Genomic DNA, 25,909 nt, shown 5'->3' with positions numbered 1-25,909 from the left:
CATTCCTATTTGGGCATCTGGCATTGGCCACTGTCGGAAGACAGGATACTGGGCTAGATGGACCTTTGGTCTGTCCTAGTATGGCCATTCTTATGTTCTGTTCAAATTGTTATCTACTTGAGGGTCCTTCATAAGGAGTTTGACATCAGATTATAGGACTGCACAGCTGAGCGGTTCTTTACTAATATCTGAGCTGTGAATAAGTTGCCTTCTAATTTCAGAGGAAAGTAAAACACCTGTTTTTACTTAAGAAACTATTTTGATGGAGTGATTTTTTAAAGTTGTATCAATAGTCTCTCCTGTGGCAGAGTTTAGGGGTTCAAATCACAGGACTTTCTTCCCAGGATCTCATCATTTGCCAGAGGAAATGGCTTAGTGAGCAAATCAACACCTAGATTCCCTGAAATCATAGTTTCAAAGTTTTGGCAGGATTGATTCCACCCCCTTCATTTTAAAAGAAAAATGGATCATCATGTTATTTTTTTGTATGAATCACCGATGAGACCTTGAGCTGAATACAGTCTATTCTGTGTAGACACTAAAGATTCTTTTCAGAGTAACAGCCGTGTTAGTCTGTATTCGCAAAAAGAAAAGGAGTACTTGTGGCACCTTAGAGACTAACCAATTTATTTGAGCATAAGCTTTCGTGAGATACAGCTCACTTCATCGGATGCATACTGTGGAAAGAATAGAAGATCTTTTTATAAACACAAAGCACGAAAAAATGGGTGTTTACCACTACAAAAGGTTTTCTCTTCCCCCACCCCACTCTCCTGCTGGTAATAGCTTATCTAAAGTGATCACTCTGCTTACAATGTATATGATAATGGCCCAACTTGATTATCATACACATTGTAAGGAGAGTGATCACTTTAGATAAGCTATTACCAGCAGGAGAGTGGGGTGGGGGGAGGTATTCTTTTCATGCTTTGTGTGTATAAAAAGATCTTCTACACTTTCCACAGTATGCATCCGATGAAGTGAGCTGTAGCTCACGAAAGCTTATGCTCAAATAAATTGGTTAGTCTCTAAGGTGCCACAAGTACTCCTTTTCTTTTTACTAAAGATTCTGTGGAACTTTCTTCAAGAATTGGAGGCCCCGTGGAAGACCTCATGTACACAGGGAAACCGGCCAGCATAGATGTTGCAAGAATAAGAAAAGTTCATCCCGTGGACGCTACTGCGGAATAGAAGTCACTTTTATTCTGGAATAATTACTATGCTTTGTGAACTGACTTACCCACAGCCAAAAACTGAGTGCAGTTCACCTTGGAGTGTGTAAGTCCAGGGTTAATACAGACTTGACTATTAACAATGTGCTTTTCCTTTTCATAAGGACACAAGCTAAAGGATGTACTCTCTATCTTACCTCCAGATCTCTTTGTTTGTTAGGTGTTCCAAGCACACATTTTGCATTTAATTTTATATTTGCATCATGATCATGTAAAATATTTCTAAGTTGTATTTTTTTTAAGATGAAAAAGTTATTCGCCAGTCCTTATCAAGTTAAACAGTTTGTACTAAAAGTTAACAGATATAAATAATTCTTAGAATTAATGAATGGAAAAAAGGAAACAATTTTTCAAAGTTGAGTTCAATGCCCAGTTCAATGCCCAATCTAATAATATTACACCACCAATCTTAGTTACAGTATATTTACATTCAACTGCAAGCAGGTTTCAATCTTTCATATAAAAATTATCTTGTAGTACTTCATCTCCACCTGTAGAGGTCATTCATTTACAACTTGACCTTGCAGACCAAGGGAAATATTCATCACAACTTCAGAGAAACAATTATCATAGTAGATTTTTCTCTGCATATCCCCAGGCATGCAGTTCCTCTTCTTCTGCACTTTACACTGTGACAACCAAGATCCTCAAACCTTAATCACTGGTACCACCTTGTGACATTAATATATTTGTTTCCTTTCAAAGACACTTAAAATTTCTTCATTCTATTAGTGTTTTACACAGTCATGGGAAAAGTAACAAGAAATTCACGTAAATAAAGCTGCAAGACATTAAAAATTTTGCAAGGTGCTTTGGATGGCTCCGTGATTTAGACTGGGATACAGACCTTCACTCTTGATCCAGATCAGGTTAATAGCCAATGAGATAAATCATTACCTCAGGCTTGTTCAGTAGATTATTTGAAATAAATTGATGGGTTTAGTATATTTTCTAAGGGATGGGTGTCCAATGTTATAGAGCCCACACTACATACTTGGTAGTTACAGCTGTAGTGTTAGCCAAAAGGCCATACATTAAGTGATTAAGAATACCTTCTTCACTCTTAGAAGTGACACCTTCACAAAAGGGGTGAGGTGGGAAAGCTTGCCTTTTCTGTGGCTAAATTTTGTAATTCTCAGTGCAAGGATTGTCTTACGTTCCTTATAAAGTGTTATGCATATTTATTGTGTTTTACAGCAGTAATACAGGATTTTCTATTTCAGGGCTGTCAGTCTAGCACCTTTATTGAGCACTACGCACCCCTTAAAAAAAAACAAACAAACACTTTCACATCATAGATTTATCCATTTAAAGTTTCAAAACGTACAAGTCTTTTTGCCTCAATACATCATTTAAAAAAATATTTCAAATATTTTCACTCTGAGGTCTATTATCTATTGATTTATTGCATTTTTGGTGTGAATTTCACTTATGTAGAGGAGAGGAGTCATTTAATAACTTTTATTCCAATCATACCTTCTTGGAATCAGCAAAACTCCCAGTAGACTTAACTTTATTTCCCCACCCAAATGCCAGTCTAAGTGCCCAGCTATCCTGATGCTAGATTGTGACCTGAACATTCATATTGCTTCAGTTAATATAAAATATTTGTTATTCGAACACTGGAAAGTACATGAAGGTCTCTGTCCATAATGGCTCACTAATCCTGTCATCTGATCAAGTAATGCAAACAACGTGTTGTTTCTATGCATTGTAGCTAGAGAAAAAGTATTAGATAAAACTACAGCAAAACAGAAGATTCTTCAAAATAAATGGAAACCCTTAGTTCACTCTAACCACCACCAACCATCACAGATCAAAATGGTCATGACTGTGATAATTATCAATAATCACCTATTTAATTATGTAAATGCCTATTTCCATATTCTAGCTCCCAGTCCTCAGGTTTGTTTTGCATATCAGCCAGTAAAGATGACACATTCAGTATTTGAAAGATATAAAGTTGTTTTTCTATACATTTAACTATCAACCTATGAGAGTTAACTAGGGAAATACACAGGACAGCTCTAAGGAAAGAGAGCACTTCAGATCCAAGAACCTGAAAAAACGTGGTTCAATTTTGGTATTGGAAGTCCATCAGATTGAGCTGTAGGGGATCTCCATTTCCAGAATACCTACTGAGTGCAGTCCCATTTGTTTGGCAGAATTTGGATAAGACTGAGCCAATACATCATGATAGATTCCAGCTATGTTAACTGTTGACAGAGGCAGCAGGTTACTTTTGGCACCTGGGAGGATATTACTTCCATTCCCAAAGTCAAAATTGGAGATTTTCAAATACTAAAATAGCTGCCACAAATCTTTGGGGGACTCAGTATGAGGATTTTGAGGATCAGACTTTTTGCATCTATAAATAGGGCAAAAGCTAGAGGGACAACAGCGATCCTTTAAAATGTTGGCCCAACAGTGCCCCACTTTTTAAATTTGGGTTGCAGCTCTAAAAGAAAGGCTCCATCTCCAAAGGAAGCCAGTGTTTTATTGATTAAAATAGATGAAAACTTTGAAAAAGAGTAGAATTAAATGGAAACAAACACTTGGACATTCATATTTGTATTTTAGACTCTCAGGAAGGCAATTTATGTTCACATTTAGATCTTGCATAGGCTGTGTTTTTCCCCACTGTCATAACTGCCAAGATCAAGTATAGGCATTTTCACTTTTTGTTATCTTCAGTTGACAAGAAGATAGTTATTGGCTAATACTATAGGTATTAACTTGCCCCATTATATTTTGAGAGGTTTTGTTCTTGATTTGGTATGGCAGCTCACTTGCTCGGAGTCTGGTCCTTGAACTGTGCCAAGTCACTACCATAAGGGGCAGTTTACACCACTTCTTCTGTAAAAAACTTCTTTATGTTTCCCTGCACACATTCTAAAGCAAATACTGAGAAAGTTCTCTTGACTTACATATATTACTATTTCCTCATAATTCTAAATTCCACCTACTTGTGATCTTGTAGACTATGAAAATATTCCCTGCTTCGGATATCTGATTTTTAGTGAGGAGACAGCCAATATCAGAACTGCCAGGAATCTCACTACAAAGTACTTAAAATTAGATTTATAGGTGTTAGTGAAAAATCAAACCTTCTTGTAAAAAAAATGTGAGACAAGTATGCAAACACAAAAAGGTTTAACCCTTTTTGATGTGTGGACAATGTATATACATAAAAAGCTCTTTTCCATCAAGAGGAGAAGAGACTACAAAAGTCAACAACCGAAAAAAAAAAAAAAAAAAAAGAAAAGCAAGAAGCTAGGCACAGATGAGTTACCAAATATGGGGTGAGAACACGCAGTTACTTGCATGGTCACATAGTACTGAACTGAAGTCTCCTAGGAACTGAGATGAACACTTAACATTTGAAATAAGCAGATATCTAAAAATCAGTTAAATTCCTCGCCATTACTATATTACACTGTGCACCAATCAATTATTTCACTAGTGACTATGTTTTTACAGTGTTACTAGTAAGAACTCTTAACTGAAGCTGAAGAATGGAAAGGAAAGATGGACTTATGGTTCAGGCACTGGACCAGGACCCAGGCAATCGAGGCAATTCCCAGCTTTGCTACAGACTTCCCATGTGACATTAGGAAAGTGACTTAAATCCCTCAGTGCCACACTTCTTTATATAGAACAATCTCATAAAATATGTTCCTATCCCCCTACATTCTTATTCCTTAAATAAGACAATTAGTTTAATTGGTAACAAAGAGTCTTCTTGACACTACTCCCAACACTAATCAGACAGGACAGATGTAGCTAATTTCCCACCCAGTGATTCAAACACTTTCTTGATGATGCATCAAAACTAAGAGGTAAGGTTCATTCTTCTTCTATCCGGTGCCAGTGGTATCTTCTTCAGCATCTCTAGTTAAAAGACAGCCAGCACTGCTGGGCCTCTGTTGGCACAACACCAGATAAACATGGAGGTACAATACAACTATGCTTTATGTGCTAACTTATATGACTGCAAGATAAAAAGCTAAAAAGATAGAGTATTTATAGTGCACACCCCATTTCACAGAATCTTAAAGGTGGTACAAGATGTTGCTTGTTTTGAAGGTAAAACATCTGGTCTAGGAAAGATCCTAAAGCAGATGCCACTGTAGCCACATTAAGAAAGCATTTTTAGTGTGTTGCAAAGATCTGAAGCAATTAGTTTTCTCTTTGTTTGGTCTTCCAAAGAGTTTAAGAAACACTGCCCTTGAAGGTCATTATCATTTTTAAAGGCTATCAATGATTTACATGCTCAGAGCCCATGTTTCTTTAAATGAAAGCCATTTTAATGAGCTTTCTTCAAGTTATCTTCTTATTCCTTCACTGTTATCAAGTTGAAGACTGTGTTAGGATATTGAAGGAGCAACGCAGAAGCAAAAGACTCCTTTATCTGTTTTCTCCCTGGCAAGATACTGTGTAAAGTGCATCTTAATGAAAAAAATTAGTAGATCAAGCATATTTATACTCTCTCCTACCTTCTGAAGGTTAAAAGTAAGACAATGAATAAGTGAGAGAAAAGGTAGGTGGGGTAATATCTTTTATTGGACCAACTTCTGATGGTGGAAGATAAGCAGCTCAAAAGCTTGTATCTTCCATCTTCCACCATCAGAAGTTGGTCCAATAAAAAAGACATTCTTTCATCTACCCTGCGACCAACATGGTTGCAATAGCACTGCAAACAACCAATAATAAGTTTCAGTCATTCCTTTCTAGGCTGAAAATCTAAGTAATTCCCAATGAGCTTTGTACATTTCTAAAATCAAAGTAGCCAATTGGGGCTTTTCCTTCAAGATACAATTAATGCTAGCTTAACAATTTTCTTCCATTTGCTATCTTTTAAAAGCTTATAGTTTTAATTCCCTTGGCCAATTCTCTCCCCATCAATGCACTTACACAATGATAGAGAAGTTAAAATTCTTACCTACAGCCAGCGCTGCTCTCTGTTTTTGGACCCCCGTCTGTTTAAAAAAAAAAACATACATACATTATGAAATAATATATTTTCTGCACCTAGATTTTATAAAGCATTTTAATAAATATTAAATGTTTAAAAAAGCCTAAGTTTAAGATGTTTAACACATGCTACCTAGCTTTATAAGAAGAATATATATCTGTTTGATCCACGGTACTGTTCTTTTGAAACTGATGAATGTATAGAACACCAACGGTGTGTAGTACTGAGACATTTTACAAGTGTGGGGAGTTTTTAATGAATGGCTCAATACCACATGCTAGTTCGTTTCACTGACAGATATCAGAATAGATCAGGCAGTTCTGATTATTTTACAACTTGGTTTCAAAATTTGCTTTTACAGGAGTTTGCTAGATTTAGTTTAGCCATTAGTACACATATCCCATCATTACATTAATCTCTAGGCTCTCAATACAAATAAAGGCAAAAGTTTTCAAATACTGTGAGAGACAGAAGCTTTAAAATACACTAAATATCTTCTGAAAATAGAACATCAGAAGGTCTGGCTCCAGGGCTCAGAACATGCTTCTTTTAGGAGTCTACACTTCTGATAAATACATCAAAGGGTTACATCTGTGCAGTGAGGAAGGCCACATGGCTCCTACACAGCTCTAGTCTGTGCTATATGTTACTTTCATCAACTATCGAACATTTTAGGGTTAATATAAAAAAGAAACACTACTAAAATGGTTTGAGCATTGGCCTGCTAAACCCAGGGTTGTGAGTTCAATCCTTGAGGGGGCCATTTAGGGATCTGGGGCAAAAATTGGGGACTGGTCCTGCTCTGAGCAGGGGGTTGGACTAGATGACCTCCTGAGGTCCCTTCCAACCCTGATATTCTATGATTCTATGTTAACAGCATGCTTCCTCAAAAGGAAGCAGGGAAATCCACTGAATCCAATGCAGCTCCCAAGCTAGACACTACAATATTTTCTACTGATAACAGAACCAAACAAGAACACTCAGCAGGTACTGTAGCACCAGGAGAGACAGGGATGGAGGGAGAAAGAGGAATCCGAGTTATCCTTCCCGCTTGGCAATACCCAGATCTGCGTGGATCATCAGATACTAATGATTTCAGACTACTTTTGTGCGTGTGCATGTGTACACACAGGCAGTTTTAGTACAGTAGAACCCTGATTCCTGACTGGGGACTCTTTGTATGTGAGTCGCATCTACTTTCTGCTCTACTGGCTATTGGCTCCTGCCCTCTTTCTTACAAATAATAACCAACATTAGCTGCTTCTTCCACTACCTCAGTTGAATATTCCATGTTAACTGCCTTTTGTATTCGAACAGGGATTCTCAGTCTGGAGGTCACAAAGAGGTTTGAGGGATCATGACAACTCTACCTTTCCTCTCTCTCTCTCTTTTTTTTTTTTTTTGGTTTTAAATAAAAATGTTTATAGCCTTCATGGTCACAGACATAACCTCAAACCAGGAGCGAGCATAAACCAAAGTAGTGATATCTGTCTGACTCTATGGACAATCTGAAATAATAGCTAAGACATGTGAACTGCCTGAATTGTTTCAGCCAGAGCTCTGTGGACTATGCAATCTACAACAATGGAATTTGGCATTTTTCCAGTATAACACAAAATCAGAACTTTTGCCACAGAATTTGCCAGTTTGCTGCAGCCAAGCATCTAACATTCTGTTTAGTCTCCCTGCTCTGCTGGGAACTGGCCTGCAGCTGCTTCTTGCTCCCCAGTTTTCTGCTCGAGGGTTAAATATATTGGACTATATATAGCATGTGCCCTACGCTATTCCATGAAGCCTGGCAGCAAGGCTAGGCTTGGCAAGCCGGTCAACTGACCGGCCAAATAATATCATCTGACCAATAACTAGCCCCCTATTTGACCACCTGTCAAATACTCCTGTAAGAATGTCCAGATGTAGGTGGGGGCATATCTTTTTGACTGCACCACGGGGCCATCTATTACCAAGCCTACTTCAATGTCTTGCTCAATACCCTTTATTATATGCTAATGCCACCTGTTGGGAAAAAGGTGAACCAATTGAAAGCTAAGCATCTTCTAGATGTGTCATGAAATCTTCTAGAACAAAGGCATTACGTATTATGTATTTTTATATAATTAATGTACATGGCAGTTTTCAAAGCACAGTAAACAATTTAAAAATCACGCTTCTTGACCCAAAGAAATAACTCAGAAGGGAGTGGGAGGAGAGGAGGGTTCACAGTCATTAAACCCCCTCTCCCAACACAGAGAGGAAAAAATGTCCAAACATTAAGCCTCTTCCTTAAACAAAAGGATCACAGCTTTTAATTGCCCCAGCACCTCCCCCGCACTTTCAAAGCAAACAACCCACATTAAATGCCCATGTAAATAAACCACCACTCCACCTCTCAACAAATATCCCATTCATAACCTCCCTCCCGCCCACATATCATTAGAACCTGCAGGGCTGGACCAGGGGGGTTCTCAGCTGCTGATCCTCCGCATCAGCGTAGGAGGCTCAAGTTGAGCTCCCATGGGAGGACCCTGTGAGGTTGGGCTTGGTAGGAAGTACAGGCCAGCAGGACCTGAGTGGTGGCCCTCACAGCCCCCCGAGTGGCCAATACCAGTACTTAAACAAGGAAGCCGTGAAGGGGAGCTTCCTGAGCAACGACACAGACTGCCTGCCTGTCTCTGCTCCAGACCCCTGGTTGTGATTAGTCTCCAGCTTCTGACCCTGGTTTGCCCTCATCTTTGCTCTTTGATGGCTGTCTGTAACCCGGCGCCTGATCCCAATCTCCTGGTAACCTGACCCTGCATGCCCTACACCTGATCATCAGTTCACTCTCTGGTCTGTCTCAGACTCTGATATACTGGTACCTGACTCAACCTGGCTCCCAACTCCTGTCCCTACCACTAGATCTGACCACTCTTGTCCCGGTCATGATACATATCCTCAGCCAACTATTACTGATAATATGAAAAGTTCTATGCTAATGAGAGGACATCACATCTTGGCAGAGGAACCTCCCTTTCTATTCTGTTCCTCCTCCTCCTGCTTATGAGTCCATTGGTTTGCTATAGGGATGTCTGCCTCCCTTTCTCTTCATGTTATCTAGAAGTCTATAGGGGTCCTGGAAAGAAGGGGCAGCATATGACCTAAAACATTCATTGGTTGGAATCTTCTGGGATAGCAGCAGTTAGAAATAGAACTGAATGGCTACTGGTTGATTGAAATACAAGAGATACTTCATAATCTATAGAGCATCCCAGAAGTAGTGAGACATTAATAACAGTGACAATGAATTATACAGAGTCCAGGAAAGCCTAAATAAAAAAAATTAAAAAATCCATACAAATTAACCAGACATGGAAAAACTTAAAGCTAACTGCACATTTCTGTTCTTCTGAGTATGACACTCATGTAGACAGAATGGAGAAACACTTGTTGAATTTTTGTGATGTGTGTGTCCAGTCAAACCAAGAAATGGAAAATTAGTCTGCAACAAAATTTGTTTTCTTCTGTGCATTTCCCTACTTTGCTTTTGGCAGCAGCATCAGAAAGCATGGAGTCTTTTGATGAAAACAGTAATGAAACAATTAAAGTGAAGCTAATTCCATTTCTTCATCTTTTAATACAAATTTTACTACTTCAACTGCTAGAGCATCAAAAACTCCTAATTCAGGAAAGTCTTCAGATGTTCATCAAATTGGTATTATGATGTTTTTGAACAGAATGTCCAATGACCAGAAAAACAAACCTGATTGTATGTTTGCTAGAGCTATTCATGCCAGCAATACATAATGTCGTATGGTTGAAAATCCTTATAGTCTAGAATTTTTTCATAAGTTGTATCCAATTTACAAAATGTCAAGTAGGAAATGGTTGCAGGAAGTCTTCTGAATCTCAAAATGGATAACGTGAAAAAGAGTTGGTGTTCTTATTGCACAAGCTCCTCATGTGTTTTTAGTGTCTGATGGATGGTACGACAATCACAATGAGAACGTAATCAACTTCATGGTTGTAATTCCACAATCAATGCATAACTGAGTTTCACCACATGGCTCAATATATTGCTGACCAGTTTAAAAATGCAATCAGAGAACTGGGTCCATTGAAGGGAATTTCAGTTGTGACTGACAATGCAGCTAATATGAAAGCTGCCTGGGCTCTGTTAATAAATCAGTATCCAGACCTTCTGTGTTATGGATGTGCTGCCCAGATAATGTAGCTTTTCACTGGTGATGTTAAAGATCTGACAACTTCTCATCATGTGTCAAAAGTAAAAAGTATTGTCCAGATTTTCAAAAGCAAACATGTACTAGAAGCCATTTTTCATCATCGCTTAGTACAGCCCTTGATTTTATCCACCCTGAGCAAGCCATGTCACACTCAACAGGAAATCTCTATTAAATGTCTCAAAGATGCAAGAAGGGTCTTCAATCAGCTGCTGTTGAAAAACAATTGGCTGGATGATGCCCCCCCGAGTATCCACACTCACATTTTTGATGACAGTATCTTTTGGATGCTAAACTCAAAATTCATTTCACTGCTGGAACCCATAAGCTCAGTCCATTCAGAATATGGATAATGATAGTTATACACTGTCTGATGCCACGAAGGAGTTCTTGAATGTCAAGAAACATATTTGTGAGAATGAATACAGTCCACTTACAAAAGCTAAAGAGAAAATGACAACAAAATAAAATCACAAAAAAATCAAGTGATCACTCCAACACATAATGTTGCCTACCATCTGGAGCACATTTTCAGGGACAAGACCTTTCTGATGATGTATTTCATTCACACTGTGACCTCCTGGTGGCTTTTGCCAATTTCAAGAAAATACAAACAAGCAATTCTGATGGAGGTAGCAAATTATAAAGCAAAAAGACATAAAACAATTTGAAGTGCAATCCCAGCAGTTGAATAAAAAGAGTTTGCTCCTTCATCACGCTGGAAAGGGTTGTGTCCTCCCTGCTCTTTAACTACAGTGGCAGAAATTCTTTTTAACACTTCAGCATTCAACTGCATGTGCAGAACGAAACTGGTCAGTTTGAGAAACCATCCATTCAAAAACCCAAAATAGATTGAAGACCTCCACTGCTGGGAAACTGGTGAACATGTATCACAATTTACGATTAGAGAAGAAAATGGCAGATGAAGATTAAACTCCGTATTCATCAGATGAAGAACAAGGAGATACTGATGATGACGACAAAGATATAGACAAATCAGTTGAAGCAGATAAAGAAAGATGATAATGAAAAACAAGATGCTTCAAGAACTGGCCCAGCACTTACCTAGTATATGTACATTTAAAATTGCCTGGTTTTTTTTATAGTTCCTATTTTTGTTTTATTTCTGCTTAAATTTCATTTTTCTTTTGTAATTGTTCAGTCTTGAACAACAGTCACATTTAAATGCTAACCCAACACTGATAAAAAGGTAGTAATTCTCATTTTATATAAATGCAAAGCACAATGAAATGAAGTTTTCTGAATTAAAATAACTCAAGTAACATTTTGTAATTAGGCATAAGTTTCTAAGGCCAAGCCTACTGGAGACCCTGAACTCCTACTCCTTTTTGTTACTGTTCTAATAAATTAATGGTTTAAAGGAGCTTAAAACACGACTAGACAACTTGAATGATGGGAAACTACAAAATGTGAATGACAGATAAGGGTTAAGAGGCTTCTTACCAGTTCCAATTTTTTATTATTAAGAATTCTCTTCACTTCTAGAGGCCCCAATTAGTAATTAGAGCCTCACTAGACAAAGAACTGAACACACACAATGAAAAGAGTCCCTGTCTCAAAGAGCTTACAATCTAGTTGTTTAACACACACATCTGGTTATCTGGGATAACCAGTTCTTATTCTATAGCCCTCAGGGTTATTTCCAGCAGGGTATTTAAAATGCGAACAAAGCAGCATGGGCTTTGTGGCATAGTAGGATATGAGAGCACAGGATTGAGAGAGAAGGCCAAGAAGGAGGCACCTTAAGGCTTTTCTACACAGTTTTTGTTCCAGTTTAACTATATCTGACTTAATAAACACCTTACAAATGCATCCACAATAGGGGTGGCATAAATCTTAAACTATAATCGGTTTCCAAACAGATACAGTTAAATCTGTACAAAATTTGTGTGTAGACAAGCCTTTAGTCACTACTCTTAAATGGAGAGGGAAGGAGAAAAGAAGTACTTTATGATCTGGGACAGGACTATCTAGGTATATCCCACGTAATCATTTCCCTTACATTGCAGGGGCCTTGGACACTGGTGCACCTCAGTCCCTCCGATTCTCTGCCTGGGCACATAACAGTCTAGTCTCCTGTTAAATGTAATATTTTGGCCTAATTTTAGTTGTTGGGTTTAATATTCAGGTAGTGGGTGGTATTGGTGACCTGTGATAGACAAGCTGATGTGGTGGTCTTTTTTGGCATAAACTCTATGACTCTGTGAGAAGTAAAATCCACCTACAGAAAACAATGTCAAGATCTAAGCATTTCCAGTTTTTTCTTTTTATTACTTTTAGACCTGACTGTTTGTAGCATTAAAAAACAGCAAAAAGAGTGCATTGAATTAGAATTTAATCTTTTGAAATGCTTAGCTGTTATAAAAAAGTCTGAAAAAGAATTTCCATCAAGTTTATTGTACAGTGTGGACTATTCAGGCAGTATGTTTTATTGTGATGCCTCGAGTGGCTTTTAATATATATAAAAAGTTAAAAGCCATCAACGGAAGATCAGAAATATTCTGATATGGGGAGAAAGTGAGTCAAACTGGAGGTGCATAAAGAGGGGAGGGGAAAGACAATGCCAAAGGCCAATCAGAATGAAGAATAAAAATACTCATAGCCAATTCCTGACACCCAAGAGAGAAAAAGTTAAACACACAATGTTGGGAGGCTAGAAGCTACCAAAATAAGCCTTGCGAATCATACTTCAATATCAATTTTTTTTATTTTTAGTGGTATTCAGAAAAATACCCAGTGCTAATTATATGCCCAGCTCTAGATGAACACATCCAAATTTATGCAGTTAAACTAAATGGAGTCAGCTACAAATATGAAAACAGCTGCTTAAGGTATAACCCAAACTATGATTTGTAAATTAAATACCTTATTTAATTCTACTCTTATGTGCTATTCCCAAAAGCACATCTTTATTAGAAAAACAGTAACTGAGTATTATTCATTCTTAAGGCTCCTCAAAGTGCTACCAAAAAACCCCAGACATAACACATAGAAGTGCAGTGACGTATGGGATATATGTTGGCAACCATAAACATGACGCTGTACAATAGTAGAGTAGGGAAACTATGGCCAAGGACACCAGGACAATGATGTATTCTTATGAGCAGTGTCATGGAACCCTGAATGCACAAATAGGAGCTCTGCTTTATTTCCATCCCAAATATGCTCAAATGGTAAATTACATGGTACTCAGTTTATTGTAAAAAGATGAATAGTTTAAATTCACTGCATTGAAATATAATTGTGTGCTTCCAAGGAGTCTAGTTATTCCAAATCTGAAGTTTAGATCACTAGGATATCTCCTGTAGCAATAAATATGCTACTTTGTTTTTAAAGTTGATAGATTTCCACTCCATACGGCTAAATGCAGTGCCTTACATAATGACAGGTTTCAGAGTAACAGCCATGTTAGTCTGTATTCGCAAAAAGAAAAGGAGTACTTGTGGCACCTTAGAGACTAACCAATTTATTTGGGCATGAGCTTTTGTGAGCTAATGCTCAAATAAGGCTCATGCCCAAATAAATTGGTTAGTCTCTAAGGTGCCACAAGTACTCCTTTTCTTTTTGCGAATACAGACTAACACGGCTGTTACTCTGAAATTTGTTTTTAAAGAAAACTTACTTTTAGACACAACCTGGGTGTGGTGATTTTTCAATTATTAAACGACTTTATTACAACAATTTAGAACAAAAAGGAGCGCTTATCATTTGGAATTTAAAGGAAGCTAAACTACAAAAAACTAAACTAAAAAACTAAAAATAGTTCAGTTGAGTCTAATTTGAACATTTGCTGTTTAAAATGATCCAGTGTTTAAATATTTATCAACAGTGGAGCAGAATGAATGAAAAATTAGGGCAAAAACCTTAAGAGTCTCACTGTTTCTCCTTGCTTCAAGAATTGCCTCTGCCCAGTGCTTACTCTGACCTGACTCATTATGACCCATTATGGGACGGGGGATGAGGAAGAACCAGGTTCAGGTGGCTGATCAAGGTGGTTGAATCTCCTCACTGCCAACTCGGCCTCTTCTCTGCCCACTCTAGCTGCTCTCTATTCCACAAGGCAGATAGGTATGAAAAGGGGCAGGGAGGGGGTGATGGTGGTGGATTAGATAGAAAGCTAGATGAGTCAGCCAACAGTCCTAGCTGAAGGGCTTTCACCTGGAAATAAAAACAGGAGCAAAGCCACTGAAGGAAACAGCAAGGTGGAGATAGGACTCAAGAGTTGAAAGCCAGGGAGATATTTTTCTGTCCACCTGCAAACACAAGGTCATGACCCACAGGTTGGCAAACTCTGCTTTAAGCACACCACACCAGACAAACAACTAACCACCAAGAAAACATCGGACGTAATAGCATACTACTGAGCACGTGGTTAAGCTCAACTGCAGGAGTGCATCAACAGGACATCATGCTTATGTCTCACATAACTTGCTGTTGAACACATGGAACGCACAGCCTGGGAACTAACAGCATATGAAGATTTTATTTTGCCTTTTTTTTTTTTTAAACTCATTCTAAGTAGGAAGTGTTTAATTTTCACTGTTTAAATTTCAAAGAGGTGTCCCTACTTATATTTGATTATTAGGACACTAAGCAAAGGTTTGAATTTTCAAACATTTGGTATGACACTATTCAAACATAATTCCTTCTAGTTTAAAGACTGCTAAAAATGTGCTCCCACACTAAGAAACCAGAAGACAAGGTCTGCCCAAAATTCATTTTTAACACCGAGATGGACAAAACATTTACAAGTGGAAATAACGACAGAACTGCAGCAGGACCGTAGGGCTACGCTACGCAGTGAATTAGTATGGAATATGCCCCATATTCACCTCTAAGAGCAGTCACAATTGAAAGTTAAGTCCCTTATTTGTGTAAATATCAAAAATTCATCTTCCACCCAAGGACCTCTGAACACTTGTCAAATCCTTGGATAAATTCTGCTTCTCTTATTACGTAGTCAGATCCAGTGACTTCACATATAATATTAAGGGGATCAATATTTGGCTTAAAAATCGCCTCACTACCCTAAGGAATAGGTAAGTATTATTGCACACATTTGACACATGGGAAAATTGAACCAAAAATGGGAGGATTTCCAATGGTATCTAGTGAGTCAATGGCAGCGTCAAGAATAGAATAGAGAGTTCCCCACTTTAGCCACTAAGCCAAAGTCCCAGACTCAAATCCATTATACTAATTTAGCACGTTTATACAGAAAGCAAAAATTCTAGAGAATGCAATAGCAGGGCTGCTGCAGGTGACGACGGGGGTGCACTGACACAGCTGGTGTTCAGGACTATTAATCCCTCACTTTTAGAGACATTGCTTTCATTCAAGGTTTTAAATATACCCACTATGACAGTATCAATAGCACAAGCCACATCATTAAACCAGTACAGTTGTGACTAAGGAGATTGTTTGTACATTCAGTGCCTACAAATATACCATTGTTGTTTGACATATTAGATAAACACCAGATAAATTTATTATGCAATTTATAATATTAACTGATACAGAAGTATTACATTTTATAATAGAAAATAAGAACAGCACATAAATATGCCTAAATCTTTTGGGGTTTTCCCAGTGCTCAGCTCAGGTACCAGCATTGCTATAAAATATGTAATAATTGTTCAAAATTATTACAATGCAAATGAGCAGGCAAATGTTTTATGGTAAATCTTTTCTAAAAATAATCCATGCCTTTAAAATTTACAAGAAAATTGCTTCCTATCATCCCGCTGCTACGAAGCATTTTGATTTAAATTCAACCAATACTACAAGAACCATGCAAACAAATCAACTCCACAAGCTGTCTATATAAAATAACATTAAAGTATTTTTATGCTTCATTGTATTGGTGTCCTAAATATTTTTATAGCAATTTATGTATGATAATACGATCAGAGAAGATTATTTCTAATTTGTGATGCTAATATAAGACAAAATACAAGTGGTTTCACTCCCCTGGAAAATAAATATAAAATAGGATTTTCCACATATTTCTGGTATGTGATACTATCATTCTGTAGCTTATTAGCATGACTTTCAGTGAAAAATTATTATGCATGGTACTTTGTAACACAATTTGAAATTCTACAATTAGTACACCTTACTACATTTTCCATCTTGCACAAAAATTGAGGGATCTGTGCAATTTAGATTTCCCTGATGATAAAATACATGCTCTAATAAACAATTTTTAAATATTGTTAATCTCTTACTTAGAATCTATTTCCTAATTTACTATAGGAAACATTGAATGGTGTGCTGTAACAATAAAAGAGAGCCTCATATTATACTGCTGGCAACACAAATAGATTCTTCGTTTACTTCCCCACCAATTAACCCAGAGAACTGTCTCACAAAGTTATCAGTGTAACTACATGGAAACTCGTTATCATATGCAAGATTGTGAGTACTGGACAACACTCAACATCAGTTCTGAATGAGCTATTTTGCTACTTTTTTTTTTCTTGTTTTAATTGTTTTGGGGAGAAAGGAGAAGAGGAAAGGAAAGGGAGGATATAAAGGCTTGTGCTAGATTGAATGCAAGTTAGAAGGTAACCTACACCTATTTTTCACAACTAAATAAGAAGGGGTTTGTGCTGAATACTGCAATTGTTTTGGGAAAAAGGACATTTCACACACAATTTAAAAATTTCAAAGGAAAATGGTACACTTCAAAAAAAAAAGTTTGTTTAAAAAGTCAGCACACAAGATGTAAACCTGTTAATCCTTGGTTATTATGATACCAGCTCTGGGATACAAGCTGCATAACATGCTTAGAGCAGTTTGTACAATGCACCATAATAGATCAGCATATATACTCATCATTACAAATTACAGGAAACTTCAACTATTTCTGGTAAACTAGCTACATAAAAACAAATCTCTAACAACTTCTAAAACATGTGGGTGAGTCACAGGGTTGCAGGTGACAAAACAAAGCTATTTATAAAATTACAAGAAAGAGTGACCATTCCTGTATTTATACCCTCTGAAGTAGGAGACAATTACAGAGATCACAATTATTGAAAGGGGAGTGGAGCATCTCCCCCCACCGCCCCAAGAGAGTCTATTACAAATAAAAATGTCCATAAAATTCAACCTTATATATTCTATGTAAGTATCAGCTACTACATCAAATAAACAAGGAACAAACATTTTTAAGATTCCTGTATAATTTTGTATAAACTTAATTTTAAGATTATCTTTTTGTTCTAGAGCACAATATTTATTCTGCATATCTTCAAAATGCAAGATATGTTATCCTTTTTAAGGAAAGGTGGGGCTTTGGCTTTAGACTCGATACTCAACAAAAGCTTCTTTTTAGAAAGAGGGTTCCTTTAAACAAAGGAAATAGCCTACCTGGAATCAACTAGTTTACTCCAATGGATTTCTTCCCCTGAAAAACCTTGTATTTCCTACTAATTATTGCTATTAGCTCTCTCACTTTGTTTGCGTGCACAAGAACACGGCAGGCTTGTCAGTCATGCAATGACATAAGCACATATAGTATTTGTACTAAAAAGACAGCGTGGTTCAGTTGACTCTAGTTCTTGACCCATAATAGGACTGGCTCAAAACCAATGTTGAGAATGCAATATTTGGGTATATCGTCAAACGTGCCATAGTACAGATGAGAAGTCCCTTCTGCTTGCCCAGATAGAAGTTAAGGGTCCCATGGTGTTTTTCAAAACTAGCAGGGAATAATCCCCCACCTGCAAGTCCTAATGTCAATGTCAATAGCCACCACCTCAGGAAGCCAGGTGCCTATATCCAAAGCTGTTCAAGCTTTCAGTTACCTCAAAAAATTGCTGAACTATAAGACTATAAATCAAGCACTATGTTAAACCTTGTATATAGGAGATGCATATAAAGCCAAATTCATAGAATGTGGTGTCTGCATTTCAAATAGCTAGACAACATTGACTACTGTGTTTTTCCAGACCCTTGGTGCAATTGTCTTCTTACAAATTTAGCAAACTACTAAGTATGGCAAAGCATTAAAACAATCACTATTCTTCCGCTCCATCCCACCAATAGTAAAGGTTACGCAACCACTTCCCATTATAACACTCTTTTCAGTTGCTTATAATTTTGCCAAACACAATCTTTGAGCTGAAATTTTCCATGCCAAGTGTCTGCCCCAGGCTGATTTTAAGTTTCAGCTAAAATGGTTCATCCGTCTGTCAGAATGAGTTCAGGAAAAAATAAGTTGTTTTGCCCTCTCTTTCATCCCGGAACATCTTTGCAATACAGTGTCATCATTCATTCCTGTCCATGGCTTGCTCCTCCAATAAGTCCAGACTGGTCACCTTCCTGCATATGATGTCCCACCATCTAGTTGGTGGTCGACCTCTAATTCTTACAAGTGTTCCAGTGAGATGCTTTAGAGCCTCTATGGTAGGCCAGGTCCCTTTCTCTCTGTTTTTCCTCCTCCCTAATCCTAGGCCCAGTGGTCCACTCTCCCTCTGGATTAAAAGACTCCCACAATCAGCTAGTTTACTTTGTCCTGTAGCTCAAGCAGTAGCAACCTGTGCTGACATGCTGAAGGTTCAGGGTTCAAACTCTATTGCTGGATCACAGTAAGGGGTTGTTACAGTTTTGTGTGTGTATATAAATAACAGAATTTGTTTTTACCTTTTTTCTTTAAAAAGCCTCAGGAAGTTGCATACAAAACACTACATTTAAAGAATGTTATTTAGGGTGCAAAGACAAGAAATTGAAAAGTTAGGAAATGTCAGCTTTGCAGTCGCTTGTGCAATCATAATTCTGCCCCCTCGTGCCTATGCATTATCATATACACTTTAATTATATGATCACATACTATTTTTGCTACAATCCCTCTCTCTCATTCAGTATACAGGGTGGAGACACAAACAGACAGGAAATACATTTGCCTGTGCAACCTTATTTCTAACTTTTGAGTGTTTGACTAAATAACTTGTTTTAATGCAGTTTTTGGTATGTGATTTATATCTACACTACAGGAAGGGTAATATTTTGCCACATACCAGTAGACATATGAGGTTTGAGGCCACTTATCAAGACAATAGAATACCTAAAAATCTTGAACTGTTTATCTTCTTAAATATAGCTATTTTATCCTCCACTTCTGAAAATGCTTTAGATTTGAAATTTCAACATTAGTTTTATGTTACTACTTCAACTACGCAATCTTTGTGCAATGCGTTTTGTATTATAGATGTTCAGAGAGATGTGAGATGTCAGGGGTCTATGGAATGTAAAAATTAATCTATCAGGCAGACTCTAAAAACAATAAAGGAATAGTTACTATTATTTAAAAAACCCACCACAACCTAATATTTCCCAATATAAAGGGTTGAGTCTCAGTGGATAACACATTGATCTTTAAATTTAATTTGGATTCAGTGAAGTGTAAAACGCTATTCTTTCACTAAAAGGAAGATAATTAACAGTGCACAAGCAAGGACACCTGAATAAATATTTACCAGTTGATGAGATCTTCTTGATGTCTTAATGGAAAATTCCTACTCCTTATGGAGTTGATGTAGCAGCTTGTCTTCAGAACCTGAACAGAGAAACAAAGTTAAAAATAAATGGCACATGGTCTAATTCAGTAAAAATACCACAATTAATTTTTATAAAAAACTTTAATGTACAGTAAGAAACTTAAATTAATTACAGGTTGTTAATTATTTTCATGTCAAGGAACCAATATAATTATTCCATCTTAAAAACAGAACATGGACGACATGCAAAGAGCAGCCCAGAATAGCGAGGGATGGAAGAACCTTGTTCATGCCCTAAGCAACGTCTGACAGCACAGGAAGGATTCTGATTCAGAAGAAATGCAAATAAGAATCATGATATTTTGAAGTTGTTTATGGAAGTGGAGCAACATCATGAAACCCTTATCCTACAAATATACATAACCTGAGTGTGATGCAAGACCACAATTCCAGATATCTTCAGTTGCCTCAGGAATAAAACTATAGGACAAACACATTGAGGAGTCCCATGTTATTTCAAGTTGGATTGGTATTAAAATTGGACAGTACTGAGAACCATTTGAGTGATATCAGAAAACTGATTTTGAAATACCAGCTACAAGTTATACTACCTGTGAGATGACTATCCAATTTCAATGAACTGACAACTTCTTTTTACAATTACTACTCCATTTTTAAGTCAGAAAACTACTATATCTTGTAAATGACCTTGCTCAAGAGATTTCAATTGCCAGTACACTAGACTATTTCAGTAGCTACAGGTAAACTCACAAGTTTCTGACTCATGATTTAGCACAGGATGTTAGATAATGGGAACTCTCCCTCACCAAAATAAAATGAGTATCAAAAAAATTCAAGAAAAGAATTTTTACTCATTGGTTCCATGAATCACCACAGGCAGCTGGTTAACCACTACCACAGAATGAAACAAAGCAACCTGTGGCATTAAATTTGAGCATTACCCAGTGAAGTTACTATCAATACAAAACAGCTCGCAGTTTAACAAATACCACCACACAATGAAGTGTAGTACTCCTGGTAATCAAATCCCATTTACAATGTAGTATATCTTTCCAGTAAAGAAATTTTTTTTTTAAAATGTGCTATTTTACTGGTAAGACTTATTTTACAGCCGTAAGAATGACAAATACATTAACACGTAAGCTTTTATATTGACTTTTTCTTCATGAAGACGCTCTCAAAATTACTCTAATACTCCCCTCTTTGAAACACTGAAGTTTCTAGTTTATATTCTGATTATACGGGTCTTTAGTTTCTAATTTGATTTTATATAGGGACTCTCTTTATACAGGCCTCTTGAAAGCACTCAAAATAATGACAAATACACACACACATGCTTTTTGGCATAGCAATTGAATCATAGACAAAGAATTGGCAACAGATTTATCTTCCACTACTGCAGATTTAGTAGGCCTTTTCACCTTTGTTATGATCTTAAGAGTCTAAAAAAAATATCCTGGACATTTAGTTTAGTCATACATAGCAGACACCTCAGGGCAACTGAAACAGTGAAAGAAACACAATTTAAAAGTGAAAGCCCATAGTTTCGGGCACAACATCTGACCTCAGAATCACCCTGCCAATTGCTGGGGTTTTAAAAAATAATGTTTTCTTATTTTTTAATCTCTCTCCCTCCCCCAATCCCTCATTGCTGTATTCAGTCAGTGAAATAAAATGTTATGCTTTTATGCCCCTGTAGTAAAGGCAATTATGTGCCACAATGAAGAATTCTTTGTGCTAACACCAGAAAAATGCATTTTAAAAAGCAGAAGTTAAACAAGTCTGAATATTCTATTATGTGACCAAGTGCAGCTTGACTCATTAATCCAAGTTATCATCAACATGCTTTTGGTTCATTGCATAGGCAAAAAACTACATTCAGTATTACATTGTATGAGATCAGCTACATGACAAATGCTATCTACATTAGTAAACCTGGACAACCTATATCAGTAAGTACTCAAAGCAGAACAAAACCATTTTGTTTTACATGTGAAATAAGATTTCTTACATATTCCTGGGGGAATTCTGCACCACTGCGTAAGGACAGAATTAATGTCCCGAGCAGATTTTACTCTTTCCCTGCAGAAAAATTGATTCCTGCATCCCTCAGTGGTGAAAGAACAGGTTGAGGACTATTTAGAAAAGCTCAACATGCACAAGTCCATGGATCTAATGCATCTGAGGGTGTTGAGGGAGTTGGATGATGTGATTGCAGAGCCATTGGCCGTTATCTTTGAAAACTTGTGGTGATCAGGGGAGGTCCCGGACGGTTGGAAAAAGGCAAATATAAATATAAATCTTTAAAAAAGGGAAGGAGGAGAATCCGGGGAACTACAGACCAGTCAGCCTCACCTCAGTCCCTGGGAAAATCATGGAGCAGGTCCTCAAGGAATCCATTTTGAAGCACTTGGAGAAGAGGAAGGTGATCAGGAACAGTCAGCATGGATTCACCACGGGCAAGTCATGCCTGACCAACCTGACTGCCTTCTACGATGAGATAATTGACTCTGTGGATATGGGGAAAGCGGTGGACATGATATATCTTGACTTTAGCAAAGCTTTTGATAGGGTCTCCCACAGTATTCTTGCCAGCAAGTTAAAAAAGTATGGATTGGATGAATGGACTACGAGGTGAACAGAAAGCTGGTTAGATCGTCAGGCTCAATGGGTAGTGATCAATGGCTTGATGTCTAGTTGGCAGCTGGTATCAAGCGGAGTGTCCAGGGGTCAGTCCTGGGGCCGGTTTTGTTCAACGTCTTCATTAATGATCTGGATGCTGGGATGAACTGCACCCTCAGCAAGTTTGTGGATGACACTAAGCTGGGGGAAGAGGTAGATATGCTGGAGGGTACGGATAGGGTCCAGAGTGACCTAGACAAATTGGAGGATTGGGCCAAAAGAAATCTGATGAGGTTCAACAAGGACAAGTGCAGAGTTCTGCACATAGGATGGAAGAATCCCATACACTGCTACAGACTAGGGACCAAATGGCTAGGCAGCAGTTCTGCAGAAAAGGACCTAGGGGATACAGTGGACAAGAAGCTGGATGCGAGTCAATAGTGTGCTCTTGTTGCCAAGAAGGCTTATGGCATATTGGGCTGCATTAGTAGGAGCACTGCCAGCAGATCAAGGGAAGTGATCATTCCCTTCTATTCGGCACTGGTAAGGCCACATTTGGAGTACTGCATCCAGTTTGGGGCCCTCCACTACAGAAAGGATGTGGACAAATTGGAGAGAGTCCAGCAGAGGGCAATGGAAATGATTAGGGGGCTGGGGCACAAGGCTTACAAGGAGAGGCTGAGGGCACTGAGTTTATTTAGTCTGCAATAGAGAAGAGTGAGGGGGGATTTGATAGCAGCCTTTAATTACCTGAAAGGGGGTTCCAAAGAGGATGGAGCTAGGCTGTTCTCAGTGGTGGCAGAGGACAGAACAAGAAGCAATGGTCTCAAGTTGCAGGGGGGGAGGTCTAGGTTGGATATTAGGAAAAACTATTTCACCCTCATGGGTTACGTAGGGAGGTGGTGGAATTGCCATCCTTAGAGGTTTTTAAGGCCCAGCTTGACAAAGCCCTGGCTGGGATGGTTTAGTTGGTGTTAGTCCTGCTTTGAGCAGGAGGTTGGACTAGATGACCTCCTGAGGTCCCTCCCAATGCTAATCTTCTATGATTCATTGGCAGAAGTTTGGGGGAGGAGGGGGCATCTGGGTCGGGCATCAGGAGCAGTTGGAGGAGATGTAAATCTCTGCCTCTGGGCTCTCTCTGTCCCTCTCGCTCGCTAGCACGGTGAGCCTGGAGCAGAAAGGTATCTCCCATCCTGCACCAGGCTCCAGCTGCTAGTCCTGGCTGTGGGGGAGGAGGGACTTCCTCTTGCCCTGCACAGGCCACTTATGTGACCAGGGGTGGGTCAGAACCATGCCTGGGAACATCCAAGGGCTGCACACCCAGACACTTCCTCAGCCCATTGAGTCCCACCGCCCCCTGCATCCGGACTCACCCCTTCATCCAGCAACCTCCCTCCACAGAGCCCCCTGCAGTCAAACTCCCACCCTGACAAGCCCCATCCCTCTTGCTCTTGGATCACCCCGCTAAGCCTCCCGCACCCAGACCCCCACCCCACCAAGCCCCACTCGCCCAGCACCCGGACCCCTCCTACTGAGCCCCCTGAACCCAGAGCTCCCTTCCGAGTGCCATCACCCCACACTGAGACACAGCCCCATGTAGCTGCAACCACCTTCACGTGGACCCCCTGACCCCCGAGTCCCATCCCCCTGCACCCGAAACCCCATCAGTGAGCCCTGTGCATCCAGATGCACCTGGGACCCACACTGAGCTGCCCACACCCAGATTGACCCACACAGGACCCTCTCACCCCACACCTGGATCCGCAGACACTAAGCCCCTCCATACTTGGATCATGCCAGGCTGAGCCTGCTTGCCCAACACCTGGATTGGGGGAGGGTCGGGATGCATGTGGAGCCACATAGATGTGCTAATATATTAGTAAGAATTTTATTTGTCAAAAATCATTTCCTGAATCTTTTTTGTTATATGTTACAGACATAGTTGCCGACAGGTATTTTGAAATAATAACTGAAAAAATAATTGAAAATACTGTGATTATATTGTGTTACTTTGACAAATAAAATATGCAGAATTTTAAAATATTGTGCACATAATTCCCTCAGTATATTACAGCCACTAGTCCATAGTATTACTGGAAAGAACAGCTTTATTTTTCAATTTTTGGTGCCAGTTCGCGCTCATAAATAGGAACTTGTGCACCAAATTTCACATTAAATAATTTTTCAACCTGAAGAACAAAATTACCAGTTCTGATCACCAAAAGAAGAGCCAAACTAAAAACTACGGGAGAGGGATTCTCTAGATTAATGGATTTATTGTGCATGTTATGGAAAAGCCAATTTACAGACAAGACGAAGTTATCCTATTTTCATCAATATATAGGAGGCACACTTGAGATGTAGCAGGGAATAGTACAAGGAAGGGAGAGAGAGAGAAAAATCAGGTATTAAAGAGTTGGGTGGCCTCAGCAACTTGCATCAGCAAAGGCACAATCTGCACAGGATGAAAACAAACACACTGTATGACAAATTAACACAGTTTGCTGTTCTGAATATTTCATTATCTGAAGCACTGTTTGTCACTGCCCAAGAAATTGCTAATGATCTAACAGTGTGAGCTAAGATACTTTAAGGAGTTTTGGTGCCTAAAGAGTTCTGAACAGCAGCACTGAAAATCATCTGCGTTATTACGCTCAGTTGCATGTTGACAAAGCTCTGAGCAGCAGAGGTACTGTAGCAGTCTGCAGACTCAGAAGATGACATGGCATCAATTAGTAATTAGCTCATGTATGACTGGTTATTTGCACAGCCTTAAAAGCTAGAATTTCTTCTAATAAAACCTAAATTCCTGCAGAAACACATGGCTTAGATCCCTTTATGCTAACCAGGAAAGCATCTGACTACTGGAGAATGGATTTTTCAGGTTTTGCGTGAGTGTATCCCTTTAGAAACTAGAACATTTCTATTTTGAATTTAAAATTGGAACAAGGAACTCATTTTTACCCTACTGCTAATTTTTTCTAACATTACTTCATTTACCTTAACTCTGATAAGATTAATGAATTGCTATTTAGATCTTTTTAAAATGACACTGGAGTTAGCGTGCAAAATAAACCTTAAGTTTTCAATCTAAACATTCTCCTGCAATTAGGAATACAATGTAACAAAACAAGAAGTCAGACTAAATAAACTGTTTTGATTGTCCACGCTGAGTTAATTGCAAAAAAGTCTACAGTACTTTTGATAACATATTTAAGGAAAATCTGTTAACCAGACAGTATCTTTTCAAATCAGTATTTAAGTCAACAGAAGGAATTTTTAAAAAATATATAGTTAACATGGCATTCATGCAGTAAATCA

At 38.4% G+C, this 25,909-nt stretch overlaps 1 protein-coding gene across 6 annotated transcripts in view; it reads right to left on the bottom strand.

The window, feature by feature from the left end:
* CYRIB (CYFIP related Rac1 interactor B) overlaps positions 1–25,909 on the bottom strand; it is a 161,477-nt gene that overhangs the window by 55,706 nt on the left and 79,862 nt on the right. For 4 of the 6 annotated variants that reach the window (XM_048841657.2, XM_048841655.2, XM_048841659.2 and 1 more), the window contains exons 2-3: positions 19,925–20,004; positions 6,175–6,211 (exon numbers count right to left, since the gene is read on the bottom strand). The gene's annotated coding sequence lies outside the window, so the exon portion shown is untranslated. The remainder of the gene's footprint in view (positions 1–6,174; positions 6,212–19,924; positions 20,005–25,909) is intronic. The other 2 variants (XM_048841660.2, XM_048841658.2) reach the window with 1 other exon arrangement.

Source organism: Caretta caretta, chromosome 2 (assembly GCF_965140235.1).
Source record: "Caretta caretta isolate rCarCar2 chromosome 2, rCarCar1.hap1, whole genome shotgun sequence".
NCBI classification, from domain to species: domain Eukaryota; kingdom Metazoa; phylum Chordata; order Testudines; family Cheloniidae; genus Caretta; species Caretta caretta.
This window is presented reverse-complemented; position numbering and strand designations above follow the sequence as displayed.